The 19,260-nt window shown below is 41.4% G+C and overlaps 1 protein-coding gene across 2 annotated transcripts in view; it reads right to left on the reverse strand.

Moving 5' to 3' along the window:
• LOC145994893 (uncharacterized) overlaps positions 1–10,220 on the reverse strand; it is a 364,443-nt gene extending 354,223 nt beyond the window's left edge. The window contains exon 1 of one of the 2 annotated variants that reach the window (XM_083131352.1): positions 10,070–10,220. The gene's annotated coding sequence lies outside the window, so the exon portion shown is untranslated. Of the gene's footprint in view, positions 1–979; positions 1,074–10,069 lie in introns of those variants that run through there. The other variant, XM_083131353.1, reaches the window with a different exon arrangement.
• Positions 10,221–19,260: the final 9,040 nt, after the last annotated feature.

Genomic DNA, 19,260 nt, shown 5'->3' on the forward strand with positions numbered 1-19,260 from the left:
TTTGTATTTTAAAAGAATCACGTGATAAAAAATTGATCACCATTTTAATCTTCTCAAAGGCAGTAATTAATTCATAAAATCTGAGGAAAATACAATGTGGGATTGGTTTGACAATAACAATAATTTGCAGTGTAAATCCAACTCTTTCCAATGAAAAAGTTGAAAACTTGGTTGCCAAACTCAATTTTCTAAAGCAGTGCGTAAAAGACATACTAGCAAACATTATTTTCCCCTTTAGTATTGATTAAAAATTATAAAAAAATAATTAATAGCAGTTATTACCAACCCCTAGCAGTTATAAAACCACATTGTTACAAGAGTTTTTCTGTAATTCCCCTTTTTTGATGTTCATAAAAATCAGACACAATGCCATTTCGTTGCAAAAAAATGCTGATAAATATAAAATATTTTAATCGTTACTTGATCATATTGCTTTGCAAGTTGATCGATTTAAATCAAACCTTTGGGTGTGTCAGCACTTAGGCTATTTGCCCCGTCACATTATCACATTATACGGGCCTTATCTTAACATAGCTAAAATCAACATGTCTCTCTGAGGTCTAAAATCTCCTTCCTAGGTTAAAACCCGAGGCTGTAAAGGACCACTCAGCACATATAAGGACACAACAGGACAACCAACACACAGTCGTTTTAGTATTATATGGGTTGTAAGTCCAGACGCCAGTGCCTCGTTGGCCTGCAACATTGCAGTTACCAGGGTTTATTACGTGGAAGTAAGACTGACTTGGTATTGATTTATTTTGTATTTAACGCAATAAGGGAAAATGGAGTAAAAGCATGTTTGAAAATATGAAAATTATATGTACAAATAAGTAAAATCTGTAAAACATACGTATGATAAAAGGTAAAAAAAATGGAAAATAGAAATAGCATTTTTCGTTTCAACATTCCACAGTTCGCAGATAATACAGGATGGCTCCGGCAACGATGTACAGTTTTAGAACATAGCAACACTCACCTGATTATAGGAGATGCTGAAAGTGACTGTCGTTCATCTCTTCGTTCTTTTGGACCCTGAAGTTCATCAAAGAGACACTTTTATTTGCCCCACCCTATACAAAAAGAAACATTGATTTCATCATCATATGATTGATTGATTGATTTACTTTATTTTACTTCGCGTTTTGTGCCTCTTGGCTAATTTGCGAAGATGGGGATGAGTGATGAAATGATGAAATTGATGAATGGACATGCACAAACAACCAAGCCCGAGCTGATTTCGAACCCGGGACCCTTGGCCATCATCATATGAAGATATATATGAAATTATCTGTGTATCTGCGTATCCTTATAGTTATGTATCGCGGCTTGCTCAGAGTAAAAGAAACTACCCATTCCTTATTTGAATTGTGAATTTCATTTTTTGTTTTAAGTCTCCTTTATGCACAGAAAATCTAATCGGGACTGGGCATAGAGTTTTAAGTGGGATCAGAACCACTATGTACCTCCACCGGGTATCGAACCCGACAAGGCGACGACGTTAACACTACGCCATCATGGAGGTCAGTCCATTTTTCTGAGCTTATAGTTTTATAGTTTATTGCAAGGCAGTCTAATGATCCGGATGGAAGTTCACCGCAATGTTGGTGTTCCCAGCATGACCCTGTCTAAATTACAAACAACACAGTGCCATTCACTCTATATGTACACTCGTGAACACTTCTGGGTTGTAGGAACCCCGTTAACTTTCAATGGGATCATTACAACCCAGAAGTGTAGTGACTTGGTAGGAAGACTACCAATGCTTGAGATTCAGGATACTCGTGATTGGCTACGGTTCACCGTGCGATTACATAATCGACTCACAAGGTGAGAAACTCATTCATTAAGCGACACCTTGAATTTTTTTCACTTCCATGCAATTTACCGTATGTCGGTCAAATCAAACTAAGTACCGTTTTCCATAACCTCAATAACAAAATTGATGAAAGTTAGACATACTTGAAGTCAAGTGCACCAAACAAAACAGAATAAAATTTATACAAAGTGGTCTGCTACGAGCTTTTCTTTCGATAGAAAGATTGTTAGATTGTTGATTGATATGAACTGTGCGATATAAAGCTGTCAAATACAAGTTTACTCAAAATCTGATATCTTCGTATTTTCTGTTATTCATTGCTTCTCTCTTTCCCTCTTTTTTCTTTCTTATAAAACGTTTCTCTCTCTTTCTCACACAATGACATACAAGGCTAAAGTCCATCCCACTTAAAGTCACTTCGGTCATCATCGAGGGGAGCAAAAAAGTGTTTTTGCCCCCCCCCCCCCCCGGTCATGTGCTAAAAATGATACTATATTTTTTCCAACTTCTGTTTCGATTTGAAAAAACTGGAAAAAATTTTTGCACTAGTTAAATGAGCATGGACTCAAGTTTCGATACCAGCAAGAAGTACGTGACAGAAAGATCCATGTGCAGATAAGAATCGCAGCCACGTCTCCGCAAATTAAGTGCAAGGAGGAATTATCCTCTTAGAAATTCGCCGCTTCCATTTTACGAACAGATGCGGTCGGTGTGAAACAATAAACCCCGCGTACTCCGATGGAAAGGGGGCAGAGAGCAGCATAATTTAAAATCTCTTCTTTTCCATCTGCAACTAAATTTCATGGATGTAAGGGCTCCGAACCAGATGGAGCTTGAGCCTTCTAGGTAAAAAGGTGAAGGTGGGAAAAAATTCGAGACAAATGCGAGACAACACGGTCGTCTGACTGCCACGCGGAGACTCGGGTACGATTTCCGTGCTGGGTGATCTAAGGTCGGAATTTTTCCGGCCTTATCCCCGCAAAAAGCGGCTCCCAGGCTCACCCAGCCTAGAATGAATGGGTAACTGGGGGCAACCCTGGGGGATAAATGCGACCGGAGCATGGTGCTGATCACATCACCTCCAAAATGTCCGAGATCGAAAATGTGTGGGCCCTGTCTCCCAAATCCCTTAAATGTGCCTACATGACACGGTGCTATTAGCACGGGTTAAAAAACAAAATCACATGTGAACATAAGAATGAATGGTGTTACCTCTCTCTGAGGTCTAAAACTAAACCATCAGCCATAAACATGACGCTTATAACAAATAGTAAACTTTTAATAAATCTAAATGGCCAAGAAATGAAATTTCCTCCCTTGATTGTTACGCCTCTACCCACAAGTGCTTTCAGTATTGCCTGATGTTAAGAAGCCACAGAGGAGGGGCAATATTGTATTTTTGCTCCGCCTCCCCCCAGTCACGCCCTAAAAGATGAGACTACATATATTTTAACTTATCTCGGTTGTGAAGAATAGTTCGAAAAATATTTTGCACTAGATTTGTGAACGTGTACTCAAGTTTCCGTTAACAACAAGAAGCACGTGATATCGCAGTCAGATCTCTTCAAATCAAGTGTCGCCGTAGGAATTCGCTACTTCTGCTTTCATCTTTGCTTTGAAGCCTGCCAGGTTTTGTAGAGTACAACACACATAAATTTGCCGTTGCGTAGATACCAATTTTCGTTTCGTCTCCCTCTCTCTTAGTATCACGTGTTCTACCCTGCTCGAAAACCTTCGCTATTGTTGCCATATTGTCATTCCATTTCTGGACACACTCGCGCAAACATCATTGAAAACAATTGAATAGCGCTCCAGCTCGCGGTTCACACCGTTCAGCAGGGACGGTAATGTGGCAATATAGCACGGCGTAGTGGTTGCTTCTTTTATGCAGTGCATGTTCATTGGCTAGCTAGTAACTAGTGTTGCCAACTGTAATAATGAAGCACTATTTCTGTCAAGGAAGGGGAAAGGCAGGTAAAATGACGGTGAGTTTTGTTGGATTGGAAGCACCATATTTTTATTTTATACTAAGTATTTTACCGGTTTGACGTTGTGTGCGTGTATTGCTTGTGTGTATGTGAAAGTGTATGTTTGTTAATGAACGTTAAATTCCATAATGCCTCCAGTTCTGTCAAAGTTGAAATCAAAAACCTTGCATAGCCAAGCTCGGGAAATTCTAAGCAACGTGCACGAGTTCATGAAGGAGGAAGCCAGTGAAGGTGTTAGCATCCCAATTCAGCATTTTGGCAAGAGAGCAGCGGCTGCGACTGGAGTTCCTGAACGAACAATCAGGGCTATCATGAACGAAAGACAATCTCTTGAGATGTCAGAAGGCCCCTCCACATCATTCCACACTCCCGGGAAAGACCGACAAAGACCAGCGACCAAATCGTCAGTGGACGCTTTCGATGAAAACGTTATCCGTAGGCGCATATACGACTACGCTCTGCGTGAAAAGTGCCGACATTGAAAAAATTGCATGTCAAATTACAGGCGGACATACATTTTGCGGGAAGTCAAGAGAGTTTGCGACGTTTGCTGCGAAAGATGGGATTTAGGTGGAGGAAGAGGAAGCTGTCATTTTTGCTGCTTAATGCGATGCATATTGTTTTCTGTGTTAAAATTGCCATGCTTTGATGGGTGACCAAGTTCATAGCAGGGCCGGCGGAAGGGGAGGGCGAACCGTGCCACCGGCCAGGGCGGCAAAATTTGAAGAGAAGAAAAAAATAAGCCTATTGAAAACTGTGGTCAAGCGAGATATTCTTTGGCGCTTAATAGTATTGAAATAGCATAAGAAGTCTCATTATTTATTTCATATTTTGATGTTTTACTTAGGAATATATTGATTTTCAATTTCCCGTTGCTGCGTAATGGCGGGGGGGGGGGGGGTTCGAAATGGAGCGGCATCTACCGCCACCGCCCAGGGAGGCAAAATGACTAGCGCCAGCCCTGGTTCATAGCAAAAAGAAAAAGCCGCGCAGCTTATCGTCTAGTGGCAGTATATGTACTTGTTATTGTTGTGGAAGCCGGCATCGTTTGTAAATGTAGAACAAAGGAAACCGACTTTCGCCGATCACAGAGAGGAAATAATAATACTGCTTGAGGAGGAGTGTTGTGGTCCAATTGTCGCGGTTTAACACGTTGGCATGTTGTTATCTGCCGTTGCAGTTCCGTACCAGTGTAGACGGTTTTTGGGAGTGAACAGTTAGAACGCCACGAGTGCATTAATGCAATGAAAAATAATATTTTTTTTATTTTGTTTGAAATCAAAAAAAGGAATCGTATGAAGAAGTCTTCTTTGCAGCATTTTTGGTAATTTTACGTATGTGTTAGTTCATATTTTGCGAATTTTTAGTCCATATGTATGTAGCTACATACAAAGCCACTTGTTAGTACATATTAATCCTAGTCCTGGTATAATGCATGACGTTTAAAACTCAACGTTAGATAGACCTGAATTCTCTAATTTCCTTGTTGTACGTAACAGCTGTGCATCGGCGCACTGCAGCGATTTTTCTATCTGCTCCATTAGCAACACTGCTTCTTTAGTTCTGTCGCGCATCGCACGGCAGAAATATCTGTGCTGGACTCTACCTACAAGTGCTTTCGCATATAACAATGCACCGGGGAGGGGCACAGAGGACATTTTAACTTTAAATCTTCCGGTGCACTGTCCGAACACAAGCTTTCTTTAGAGACCCCTTGCTGTCAAAAAGGTCATCGGACATGAGGCAAGGTATACCTTGTAAGTTCTTAGGAATTCAAGCCTATAGGCTAATCTCCCCTTCCCTTTCCAAATTTAGACTTGGTCAGACGACCCGGTCATTGTTCATAGTAGTATAACTTCAGAAGGCGTGTTTAGTTTGGATTTATTTCCACACTAAGCGATATAACTGTGCATATATAGTAGTTTATATACTTTTAAATCATTTGCAGAAAGTAGACCGACGCGCATCAGTGCACTGCAATTAGTCGCCTGATATAGAATCAAGAGATTTGTAAGTTTTACATATCTCCTTACGTTCTCTTTACTAATTTATATTTTCTGTGTGAAAGGATACAAAAAGACGAAACTAGAGACAAACGAGTATCGTTCCACTACACCATCAGTTCTCTGCCCTTTCGGGCTTTAACACTGCAAACTTTGGTGTGTATGTACAGTCACGGACACTGCCGGCTTGTAACGATTCCATTTAAAGTCAATGTATTCATTACAAGCCGGTAGTGTCCGTGGCTGTACCACCACCTCTCGTGAGAAGGGGATATCTTTAATTTCTTGGCCATTTAGATTTATTAAAAGTTTACTGTTTTATTTAAGCGTCATGTTTAGAGCTGATGGCTTAGTTTTAGGCCTCAGAGAGAGGTAACACCGTTCATTCTTATGTTCACGGGTGATTTATTTTTACGTTGGGAGGTTGGTTTTAGGTGGCAAGGTCGAGGCATGATCGATATTTTAGACTTCTCGGGGATGGCTGGTAGTGGGGGGGATCGCCTTCAGTCTTAGGTTCTTCTCTCAAATCTAAAACATTAAGAGGGGCCATTGATCTGAAAATACATGTAAAGCTCAGACTAATTTCATTCAAACGCAATACCAAGTACCTAGCTGCTACGATAATTACAGATCAAAATATCTAATTTTAAAGCTGTTGGCGTAGCGTCGCGACTTGCCCCATATTTGACACCTCGGCCCTCTCCGACCATGCACTATATTTGAAACCCTTCGTTGCAACACTTTAGCCTAGAAATGCTCTAAAATTACTGATAGTTTCATTTCTTAATCTTAATCTCTGAATAGCAGTCTGGGGTTTGAAAATATCAGTAAAAGGTGAAAGAATCGTTTTGTTACGCCATTTTACAATCAGAAATGTTTTATATGTTGAAATATGAAAAATATAGCGCTCACAAAATAAAACATACCATGTTGTTCCAATCTCATCGAATGCCTTCGCAATCAGCCAAAAATGGTAGAAAAGTGAAGTAAAATTAACTAAATCTATCATTAAATTATTTCCTTCTAACTCTTTCATTCATGTAATTCTTCTTTAGTAGCCTATGCGACATTTTTGTTAAAATTATAACAAGATTTATAAAATGATGAAATGGTAAATGAGAAAACGGCCACAGGCACCTTTCTTTTTAACACATCAACCAGAAAGCTTCAGAAACGTGGATTTTCTCAATACGTTTGCACGTGTACTTCGCACCCTTTTAAAAGTAGTTTTCAGTTATGTTACTAATCATTAAAGAAATGCCTCAATACCATCATGCTTTACTGCATGCGAAGATCGAGTATCAGCCAGGGGTGGAAATTTGCGGTAATTATCGTAAGACCTAAAATTTCAGTTTTCATGTATTAAGCGCCGTTTAATGGAATTATAAGTAATAAAATATTCCGTAATAGAGGTCTTTGGGCCTTCTCTTATCTCTTATGAGGCTTCGCCACTGTGGATATTCATATATTCAATAAGTATATATTTATTATTTATGTAATATATATATATATATATATATATATATAACAATAAAATAAAATAAGCTATTTAACAATAATAATAATAATTACTATATATATATATATATACATAATTGGGGGGTTGAAATTGTAAAAACTGGTTGATAGATTTGAAAACCTGCCCCCCCTCCAAAATAAGTTCCGACGTCCCTGCATGGGATCCTAATAGCTTTCTTGTGGCAATGACATATTATCACTGGGTGTTTATGTGAATGACACGACCAGATTTAATTAATCTTCATATTATAAGACGACAAAGCTTTGTATCCTATTGGTAATTAATACATTGAAGGTAACTCTATACCTTGCATAAGCTTAAAGACTGTAGCTTTGTGCAATACCTGTTACGTATAAAATGCGAAGTGAGAAGGAATTGTTTTTGCTCCATGCAAATTACCTCAACAACGCGGTGCAAGTCTCAAATAGTAACCTCACGATTTTCTGGTTAGAATTGTCATTGTTAGCTTGGAAACGTAGTTTAAGCTTGTATTTTGATACAGTGTGTTTATATTTCGACCGAAGAAATCTTTGCACAAGTATACTTGTATACACAGCCAACAACGTCTCTTTTTTAAATAGAATTTCATTGTATGTAACTTATGTGCAGTGATCAGAACGCTACATTTTAAAAGTAGCTCCGCTACAGCTACAGCTACTCTTCCAAAATGTAGCTTCGCTACAGCTACAGCTACATTTACCTAAAAGTAGCTCGCTACGCTACTCCTGTTTGCTACTCGCTACTTCGCTACTTTTTGCGCTACTTCTGCATAAAAAAATTAAAACCATATGGGTATTAAAAAATGCCCTACTACTGGTAGGTAGATTCTGTTATTTAATATCATGATTCCAGTCATTCCATAATTTTGATAGCAGTGTTACTTCAGTTACTTATTTTTACTATAGTTTGTGAGAATACCAAACCTATGCAAGTGGCATATCAATTCAAATTTGATATATGAATATTGCAATTAGGGTGTTACCCAAATTAATTATTACAACTATACACAAATCAAATTTGGTAGGATTACGTATTTATGTTCACATCAACATATTTTTCTTGAGAATAAATATTTCATTTTCTATAGACTGATATGAAGTCAGCATTTTGAATGAAAAGTACCTGGAGCCCATTGACTACAAAAGGGCCCCAGGTTTGATACCCAGCGGAGGCACATAGTGGTTAGGATCCAGTCTCGATCAGATTATCTATGCATAAAATGGACTCAAAACAGAAACTAGGAAAGACGCCAAGTTGGGAGGATGAGATCCTTCTGCTCCTCCATTCCCCACACTGCTCATCATTCATCATTCGTATTCGTTCTCACAACTGGCCGAAAGAACAGAATAGATCAGGCACAGATGATATGGTTCGGACACATGAAGAGGATGGATGCAGAAAGACTACCAGTAAGAACTTACAATGCACAAGGAGTGGGAATAAGGTCAAGGGGGAGACCAAGATGTCGGTGGAAAGAGCAATAGTGGAGAGTGTTAGGAGACAAGATTGGAACACCTTGGAAAGAGAGGAGTGGTGAAAGACCAGGAAAAAATGGAGAGGTTTGACTTCTATGCCGACCCAGCCAGAGGCAGGAAACGGCAAAGGATGATGATGATGATGTCATGATTAGCAAAAGTTACAGAAAAGTGACGCAAAAGTAGGAGAAATACATAAATTTTAAAACTATGTATATTAACTAAAGAAAATTGTCGTTTCTGCAGGAAAGTCAATAACTCGTACATACTTTTTGCAATATGATAAAAATATTGAGGAAACTATCGTGTAAACCTGAGTGTTCTAAACGTATTGTAATTTTAAAATTTGTGAACAAAATACTATCCCAAAATAATTGTAATTCCAGAAACTCTATTATTCTTGTAACAATAATTTCTTGCTGGTGAGATCCTATATACTGACGATGATCAATGCTGTTAACGTACTGAGCCATTTATTGCTGGCACTATTCCCTTGTCAGTGCAGTGGAAAATCCATCGCTCGTTAGTGACATTTTGGTGTCTCTTACACCATGAATATCCACAGGATTTGTTCCGAGGGTGACATAAACGAGGCACTTTTTTCCAGTGGTGCAGCAATCGAGGCATGTTTCTCCCCAAAATAGCGATGCAGCTAAAGAAAAGTAGCTGTTAACCGGAATATATTCATATACACGTATGTCAGTTAGTTATCTGGATATATGAATTATTCAGATACTAATTAAATAAATTACGCAGACATCTATAATCTACAATCTAGATAACCAGTATCTCCATGTAATAGACTGTCTTTATAAACCTCCTGCAAAATTAAGGGTTATTGTCGATTTTTCTGACGCTGTTGTCTCATTCAAAATTCACCTCAAAATGCTGAGAAAAAATGTAGCTGTAGCGAAATTTTCGCTACAACTACAGGAATTTTGTAGCTTCGCTACCGCTACAACTACAATTTTCAAAATGTAGCGTCGCTACAGCTACAACCACAACTACAACCACGCTACAAGTAGCTCGCTACTTCTGACCACTGCTTATGTAACAGATGGATTTCTGAATTATACAAAATTCTAATGTTAGATTATCTTAAATAACACGTAATTGTTTCTTACCAGCGCTTGACAATAATTGCTGCAAGTGCATTTTCCGCTTCAGTGATTCTAATTACGAAATCTTCCCTAGCTTGACTCGTCAACTAACGAAGAGCGTTGTTCGACCAATAAAAAATTGCAAGGCAATGACATTATACTTACAACGTCTCTTTAGTACAGCGTCCTGAGGTGAACACTACACGAGTGAACGCAAGTGAACGTCCAATGCTTTCAAACACACACACGCACATCCACAAAACAAAGAAAAAGCCACTTGATAGTTGATATCAAGAAACAGTCTTCAGCAATTCGAATGAAAGTCTGATTCAAGTTTAACAAGTACGTCCTTATCTCAAACGTTTGGTGTTATTGCGACTGTAAAGCTTCGCCAACACTTTTGCAAGTAGAGACCATTTGCATGACTTTGGGAAAGGAAACAAATAGTCCGAGAACAATAGTGAAGCACACACAATGTAAGAGACTCCGGTTTATTTCTTCTTTCGTTCAAAGCGGGAAGAAAAGTGTTTTCTTGTAACCTGATTTACTTACTCAAATCGCCTTACCCAAGGCAAGAGGATGGGCGATAAAAATCGCATCGCATCGCATCATTTATCACGGACAGGAACTGTGCAAGGGAGTAGGGGAAGCAAGAAACACGCAATTTTACGTAATGTTAAACATTTCGTAACAATCTTGTTAATATGAATCCAATGAAAGTAAACATTTGGCGTTAGCGCAATGACCGTTTTGAACTTTTAATTTGAACTCATGAATTGAAAGCGTCTGCCGCTGTACAATATCGGTCAGGGTCGTAAACAGTGGCGTTCCGAAGTGGGACGATGGTAATTGATAGAATGCTATATCTCGTATCGGGACCTTCATATCTTTTTTAATGTATTTTTATTTTGCGTGTTTTTTCTGCCTTTTCTAGCTAATCGGTACGAAGAGAACGAATGATGATTATTGATTAGATTAAATTAATGCAGAGTCACTCACACAAAAGGAAATGTAGTGTCAAGGCCAGGGTCGAACCAACAAACTTTCGTGGCGGGATCGTGAGTTGGTCAATCCATATGCTCGCCCATAGAAACATAGAAAGAAAACAATAAAATATAATACAACTGAGAGAATGTGTTGCATTTCATATAGCTACTGATATTAGTAGAGTTCCAGGTTAATCTATTGTAGAGGATGGGCACAAAGTATCTGCGCGCTGATATAGTGGAAACACAAGCAAAAGTACGTACCTGCGCGGACAGAGTGAAGTAGATTTCACGGTGGTCTGAGCTGAACGCGTGGAGGGGAAGATGCGCGAAGGCTTCTGGCCGAAGGTTCTTTTGTTTGTGGTCGCTCTATTCGAGTGTCATAGAGGCAAGGATTTCCAGTGTAAGGATACATGATCGTGAATAGGTTTAGAAGAGGGTTTTCACGTAGGTTCAATAACGTGAAACGTTCTAGCCTCCTCGAAGTCCACACTTCATGAACTGCGATAATTTGGTCTGGGGGTACAGTGAAATACAGAGTGTGTACTTCCTCGAAATTCACCTATCAACATGAAAGAAAATGTCCTCAAGAGCGTGGGAAAAAATTAAATTCTGTACTGATATTGAACGATAACACACATACATTACGTATTTAAAGTTCATGGACTTTGGGCCCATACTGTAGGGTTGAGTTGCGCAGAACCAGTGGGAGTGGGTAGTGGGCTCTACCCTTCTACCCCCTAAACCCATCGATCCAACTTGTAACCATTGTAACTACCTCAAATAGACTTCGCTAAGTGACATCGAGGAGTGCAGACGTGTTTCACGCGTTCTCTGTGGGTGCGACGTTGCCGGTTGTTCGCGCTAACGATGGGGATCGAGCTGTGCGTCTGGAGAGCCCGTATAGGCTCTTGGAATAACCGTGGAGGGCGGAAGTTGTTGCAGTTCTGCAGCGAGTGTACGGTGATTATAAAAATGGAGTCTGTTGTGTGTGCAATGGTGTTGATGGCGCTGCTTTTGATAGGCGGCGTAGAATTGAACCCAGGACCCATAGACCGCGGGGATGATGTTAGCAGAATTCTGGAGAGGCTAAAGGCACTGGAGGGCATACCCGAAACAATCCAGAACATCAACCACAAGCTTTCGACCCTGAAGCAGGTCCACGAAAAAACAACCAATATTGAGGCCGGGCTGGCTGCGATTGGGAGGAGAATGGACGACTTGGAGAGGGAGAACCGTGAACTGAAGGAGGAGAATAAGTGCCTGTGGAGACGAGTCTGGACAGCTGAAACCCAGATAGACAAGGTGGTTGGACACTCGAAAAGAAGTAACCTCATTTTCGATGGTGTCCGGGAGGACGGCCGCGAGACCTGGGAACAGAGCGAGGAGAAAATCCGGACACTGGTGAAGGAAAAGATGGGGGTGGAACTAAATGACATGGCGGTGGAGAGGGCCCACAGACTGAACTACCAACTAGCCGGATGCAGGCCCATCATAGTGAAATTTCACCATCACAAAAAGAAGGAGGAGATACTAGCCAACAGAGGAAAGCTCAAGGGAACGACGATATACGTGAGGGAAGATTACTCTCCCTATATCGCGCGGCAGAGGCAGCTCCTGACCGTCCACATGAGGGATGCCAGGAAGGAGGGGCATCGAGCTTTCCTGGCCTACAACAAGTTAATAGTGGACGGCAAAGTATATATGACTAACGACGAATGCTCGGACATCGTCTGCGTGGGACAACATCGGGACGGATGCGAGACCCGCAGATCCGAGAAGGAAGATGGGAGATTTGGCAACACGGCAGCACATTCCACCACTGGACCAAGAAATAACAACGGAGATTTCACGTCTGGAAAGAAGACCAGGGACGGCGCCATGCCGAAGGCGAGTGTGGACAATGTGTGTTTCGAACTTCCCCCCCTGGGGCAGGAATCAGTCGACCGCGGAAGAAGAGACCCGAGGCTGCGTTCCAGAAGGGACACCGATTGACGCGTGGAGCCACACGGAGACAAGGAGGGGGAGGCCCAGGGGACATCAAAGTTGCAGCTACGGAGATTTCGGCGCCCAGGGCGTGAATCGCACTCGCAGGCGGCAGGAGGGGGTGATCAGAGCGACAGAAAACAGAGGCCTTCGGAGCTGCAGCCGAAATCAGTGCAACCGCCGGAGGGATACAAGGATGATTCTGGACACTTCCAAGATGCAGGTGAGGGAACTTTCTCTTTTGTCCAAAATGTGGAACGCTCGCTCAACGACCCCAGATTGCGTATCCTAACCTGGAATATCGAGGGTCTGGAGAAGAGGGTGCGTGATGAGAGTTTTATGGAATTTGTTCAGCAATTTGACATTCAGTGTTATATTGAAACTTGGGGGAGGTCTAATAGTGTCCCAGAGTCACTGGGGGAGGGGTTCTCGAAAGTCACGTGTAGGAGGGCTAATAGGGGCAGGCATCCGGGTGGGATAGCAATCATATTTAAACAAAAATGGAAAAAGTTCATAAAACCACTAGATATTAATTATGAGGGGATGCTGGGGATTCAATTTTCGGGGGGGTCTCTGAACTTCATGCTAATAGCAGTATACAGGCAACCACCGGGGTCAAAATTCTACTCAGAACAGTTTTTCGATAACCTTGGAAACTATTTGCTGCGTTTGGGGGAGGATCACCCGGGAATCAGCATCGTAGTCACGGGCGACCTGAATGCTCGCATAGGGGGTGAGGAAGTTCCTTGGGATACTTACCGAGAGATCGATGGGGTCCAAATGACGGATGACAGAATGTATTTGGGACATAGGCGAGAAAGCAGGGACAAAACTTTAAACGCGGGGGGGAGGGCGCTGTTGGATCTCTGTGCGATACATAGGATGCAGATATTAAACGGCAAATTTTTCGATGATCAACCAGGACACTTTACGTACGTGGGGGAGGGGGGAAGCAGCACAATTGACTATACCATATGCTCACTCGATTTGCTGAAAGAAATCAGGGATTTTCATGTACATGCCCAAACGCATTCGCATCATATGCCTCTCGAATTCTCCCTCCAGTACAAAATAAACGGGAAGGCAGTTTCCAATAACAGTAATATGAAACTCAAGACAGAGCCGGGGAAAAATATACGTAAATACATATGGACAAAGGAGGGGGAGGAACGATACGTGGGTTTTATGGGGGATGACATAACAAAAATGATGCGTGAACGCATGTGCGCAGCCTTAGACGAATCCAATATAGACGAAGCGGTCCAGCTGGGATATCATATCTTTGAACGTGCAGGAAGAAATATGGTAAAGGGAGGGGGGAAGGGGGACAGGCCTGCAAAGACAGGGTGGTACAACGGGAAGTGTAAAGCGATGAAAAAGAAACTAGATCACGCGTTAAAAGGGTATAGATACGTAAATAGCACGGAAACCAGAAACAATTATATATCGAGCAGAAAGGCGTATAATAACATCTTAACGGAAGAAAAGGAGAAATGGGAACAGGGAAATTTTGAAGATATAAAAAAGGCCGTGGCAGAAAAGAATAACACCGCTTTGTGGGGCATATTACGGAAATTACGGGGACAAAAGAGCAACTGGGCACATATTGAACCTTACATTTGGGAAGCACACTGTCGTCGTGTCGTCGGGGGGGAAGGGGGGCCACCACGCCTAGAAGTTACGCGGGAAATATACTTTTTAGGGGATTTCGTTCCGATTCTCGACGAAGATATAGGGGTCGACGAGATAAAAATGGCGATAAGGAAACTGAAAAAGGGGAAAGCGGCAGGACTTGACTCCATTGGGGCGGAATCTTTCAAAGCCAACGAAACTGACATGCATATGGTGGAAGCACAAAGCAAATTAATGGACAAGATTTTTAAACAGGGGTACTTTCCGAAGGACTGGGCAAGCTCCATAATCTGTCCTATTTATAAAGGGAAAGGAGACAAAAATGACGCAAACAATTTCAGGGGCATTTCTTTATTACCTATATGGAGTAAAATCTACACACACATCTTAAACCGTAGGATCCAGAAATGGACAGAAATATTCGACAAAATTTCACCACTACAAGCGGGCTTCAGGAAAGGGTACAGCACGTTAGACAACATATTCATATTACAAACTCTCGTACAGAGGAAAATAAAACAGAAGCGGGGGAAATTATACGCATGTTTCATTGATTTTGAAAAAGCATTCGACAAAGTTCATAGAGATATTTTGTGGGGAAAATTGTATGAGAAGGGAATGTCCGCGCGCATGATCAGAGCACTGCAAGCAATATATGCGAGGGTAGAATTCGGAGTAAGATGCGAAGGAAACCAAGTCTCGGCACTGCAGCCTTCGCTCAGGGGACTCAAACAAGGATGCATCCTTTCACCAGTGCTATTTTCACTGTTCATAGATTGGGTAGCGCATGAAATTAACATGGACCAGGATTCTATCCCATGTATAGGAGTGCAAAGTATACCAGTCCTTATGTATGCAGACGACATAGTCATCTTGTCCGAGACAATAGAGGGTCTTCAAAGGGGCATAGATAGCATATATGAGGGGTGCATCAAATATAAAATGAAGGTAAACATTAAAAAGACAAAAATTATTGCTTTCAAAAATGGCTACATATTTAGCAGACAAGAGACATGGACATACGGGGGAGAGTTAATCGAGCGGGTTAAAAACTTCACATACCTGGGGGCAACGCTCTCCATGACAGGGAGTTGGACACACCACATAAGGGCAAGAAAAACTAAAACAAAATTTGCAATAGGACAAGTCATAAGGACAATAAATAAGGCACCTCAAATGCCTTTCCCGGTCATTCAAAACCTCTATTCATCGGTAGTGTTAGGTACATTAAACTATGGAATAGAACTATGGGGGTTAAGGGGGGACAACACAATAATTGGCATACAAACAGAATTTTATAAGAGAGTAATGGGCGTAAGCAGAGGCACGGCCAACTGTGGGATTCTTAAGGAATTGGGACTGAACAGAGACGCGGTACAAGCACGGATAAGGGTTGTTAAATATTGGATGCGATTATCACAAGAGGGCCAAACTACGCTGAGGGGACAATGTTTGGAAATACAGACAAGAGAGCATAACGTTTACAGCTGGGGCCTGGAAGTGAAAAATCTCTTATATAATAGCGGAATGGGTTGGGTATGGGAAGAGGGAGGAAGGGGGGGCATCTCAACAGAAAATCAGGGACAGGTTACTCGACATAGACAGGCAAGAAATAATAGCAGACTGCCAAACAAAGACCTCAATCAGGGAACAGCTAAGAGTAAGAGAATGGGGGAAAGCGAAATATATCCAGTTCGTGGGAAAAAATGAAAGAGGCGCGCTGGCATGGTTCAGGTTAGGGGGATGGAAACAACTAAGAAAGAGAAACGAAGCAGGGGAAACGATATGTCCTTTGTGCGATGGGGAGGAGACGGACGAGCATATCCTACTGCACTGCCCTTCTACACGTGACCTAAGGGACAAATGGATGAAAAACTTAACAGGCAGGGAGATGATAGAAGTGGTAGACGACAGAATAAAGATAAAGGAAGCGGCGCAGCAAGTGGGGAAATACCTGGGAGAGGTAAGAGAACGGCGGGGGAAAGCTATTAGAGAAGGTAGCGAAATGAGTGATCATGCTCCAGACGAGCCATCTTTATAGTGTAAGTGTGTGTAAAGCAACATGTATGCGTGTTTTGGTGAGAGTGCAGGAAAAGAGAAGTCAGGAGAAAGACTGAAATAAGAACTGTTGAGGGAGGGGAAGAATGTGTATATATGGAACAAAGTAAGAGACAGCTTAAACGAAGACTAAATGTAACAAAATATTGTAGAAAAATCAAAAATATGTAGTGCGTACAGCCTATGGCTCGCACAAAAAGAAAATAAATCTAAATCTAAAAATCTACCTCAAATAATTTGACAAACGCAAGAGGATGCCTTTGAAGTACTCATTGTAGCAAACAAGAAAGTTATTTTATCCCCATTATATTTCTGTAAAAAAAATTAAACTAAAGTCGTTTTCACGTTCAGAAGACACAACGGCACTTATGGAGAAACCGCACAGTGTTGCCAATACAGCGCTAGCTCATGTCGCCGGGAAATTATGACCTTCCTTCACAATGAAGGTGTTACATATTTTGTATATATAATGATAATTATATGTAATTATTAATATTAATATTATACTGTGAACGTTACAGTTACCCTTTTTACTATGATCCATTGCGATCACTACACACGCGAGTGTAATGCACGAATATGACACTTCAGAAATCACTTAAAAAAGTAAAAATCACTACACTTTTTGGAGAGAGGGAAAAAGTCTAAACAGACCAAAGCAGATCTCTCACTCAAGTAAGGGGAACCTGGCACATTGGTTAGATTCAAGTTGCAACCCAAACAAACAAATGAGTTATGGCCCACGTGAACTGATAAGACTCAAGCAAGGCATGTCATATTTCTATCTTGAAGCCCCATATTTTGTCACGTGTTGGAAAGCCTATCAAAGGTTAATATGGTGTGTACGTTGGAAACTGAAAGATGATCTTCATTTCAGTATTAATGTCGGCAGTAATGTAAACAACAACAACGTGTATTTGCGACAGCACTAATGTTGCTCACAACAGCAGCATTGGAAATAATTGTCAATTATTAAATTTAAGTAATTTCAATTCTATTATAACAAACTGCATGAAGTTCATATTTTTACTGAATGGAAATAAAATAACAACACGAAAACTTGGTGGTGATTAGCCGGAATGCTGCGGTGAGTCAGCTCAAGATGGCCAGACAACGTTTCCTTACTTCGCGCTCGGTTCGGGTTAAAAAGAAACTCCAAATGCATGGAAGTAATATTTCTGGGAACCTTTGAGTGGTTATAAAAAATAATTTCATTTTTTATCCACAACTTTGTCGCTGGAAGTTTTTACTTGGAATTACAGAACAAACAATGGCCAGCGACGACATTTTCTACTGCACGAATATAAAAAATCTCCACATACTTTATTTGAATATTTTTAATGCAAATATGCTTTAAAGTATTGATAAATTCTGAGTACCACCGTCACCTATGACAATTAAAAAACAGTGTCAATTTTTTTAATAATGAATGCTTCAATATTACGGCATGTTTCAACGTTAGGAATGAAAACAATGTAAAAATTGTGTTTTCACAGAAAATTTGCGTTTTTAATTTATCTAAAATTATGTAAGTAAGTTACCAGTTTTTTGTGTTCACCATCGTATTCTCTACAAAATTTCCTGCAAAACTGCAGGTACCGATTTTACTTAAGCTAAATTTGTAAATCCAGAAATTTCACAACAGCGCGCTCGAATTTCCCATAAGAAAAGCATTGCCCATAAGAGCCCATTGTGTCTCCTGAACGTGAAAACGACTTTAGATACCATAAACTTACTACACTGCTGTTTGTGAAAATTGCAACACCCAGAAATAATGGCCCAAATGAATCCAAACTCGGAGGATGTGTAGAACAGTATACCAGTAATAAGTGATTAGGATTGCAGAGAGATGGCGTGCACGAAGGCCCAGCAGCGCCTTCTCTTGTGTGACCGGAAAGGTCAGTGTTACGCCAAGCTCAGTCAGTGAAGAACCGTCAAAGGAAGTGGAAACTTGAAAGCAAGTGCTGGTATGCCTCGTCGACGTCAAAGGGCGCAATATCAGGATGTGAGTGAGTTCGAGTGGTGCAGAAAGATCAGTCTCCTGGAAGCGGGTTTGTCATACCGTGACATTTCGGCTCGTACAGGGCAAGCTGCTACGACAGTGATCCGTGTGTGGAGCCAATGGATAGAAGAGGGTCGTACACAGCGACGGGCAGGTACTGGACCACGCAATCTGACCACAGCACGGGATAACCGCCATCTTGTCCCCATGGCTGTAACGGACTGTACAGCTTCATCCACAGTCTTGGCTCGACGCTGGAGCACTGCAACGGCTGTGGACCTGTCTGCGTCGACGATTCGATGCCGTCTGCTGCAGGCTGGACTGGTGGCACGCATGCCATTGCGTCGGCTTCCATTGTCCAGAAACCACAAACGCCTCAGACTGAAATGGGCACGTGAACGCCGTCGCTGGCATGCTGAATGACAAAATGTAGTGTTTTTAGACGATTCTCGCTTCAAATTGTCCTACAGTGATGGCCGCATACGTGTTAGATGCTACCGTGGTGAACGCAATCTGGCAACCTGCATTGTTGAGCGGCATATCGGACAAACGCCAAGTGTGATGGTTTGAGGCGCCATTGGATACAACATGTGATCTCGCCTCCTACGTATTGAAGGCAATCTGAACAGCAACCGCTACATCAAGTAGGTTTTAGAGCCCGAGGTACTGCCCCTCCTTCAGGCAACTCCACA

This window comes from Lepisma saccharinum, chromosome 11 (assembly GCF_977018435.1).
Source record: "Lepisma saccharinum chromosome 11, izLepSacc3.1, whole genome shotgun sequence".
NCBI lineage: Eukaryota > Metazoa > Arthropoda > Insecta > Zygentoma > Lepismatidae > Lepisma > Lepisma saccharinum.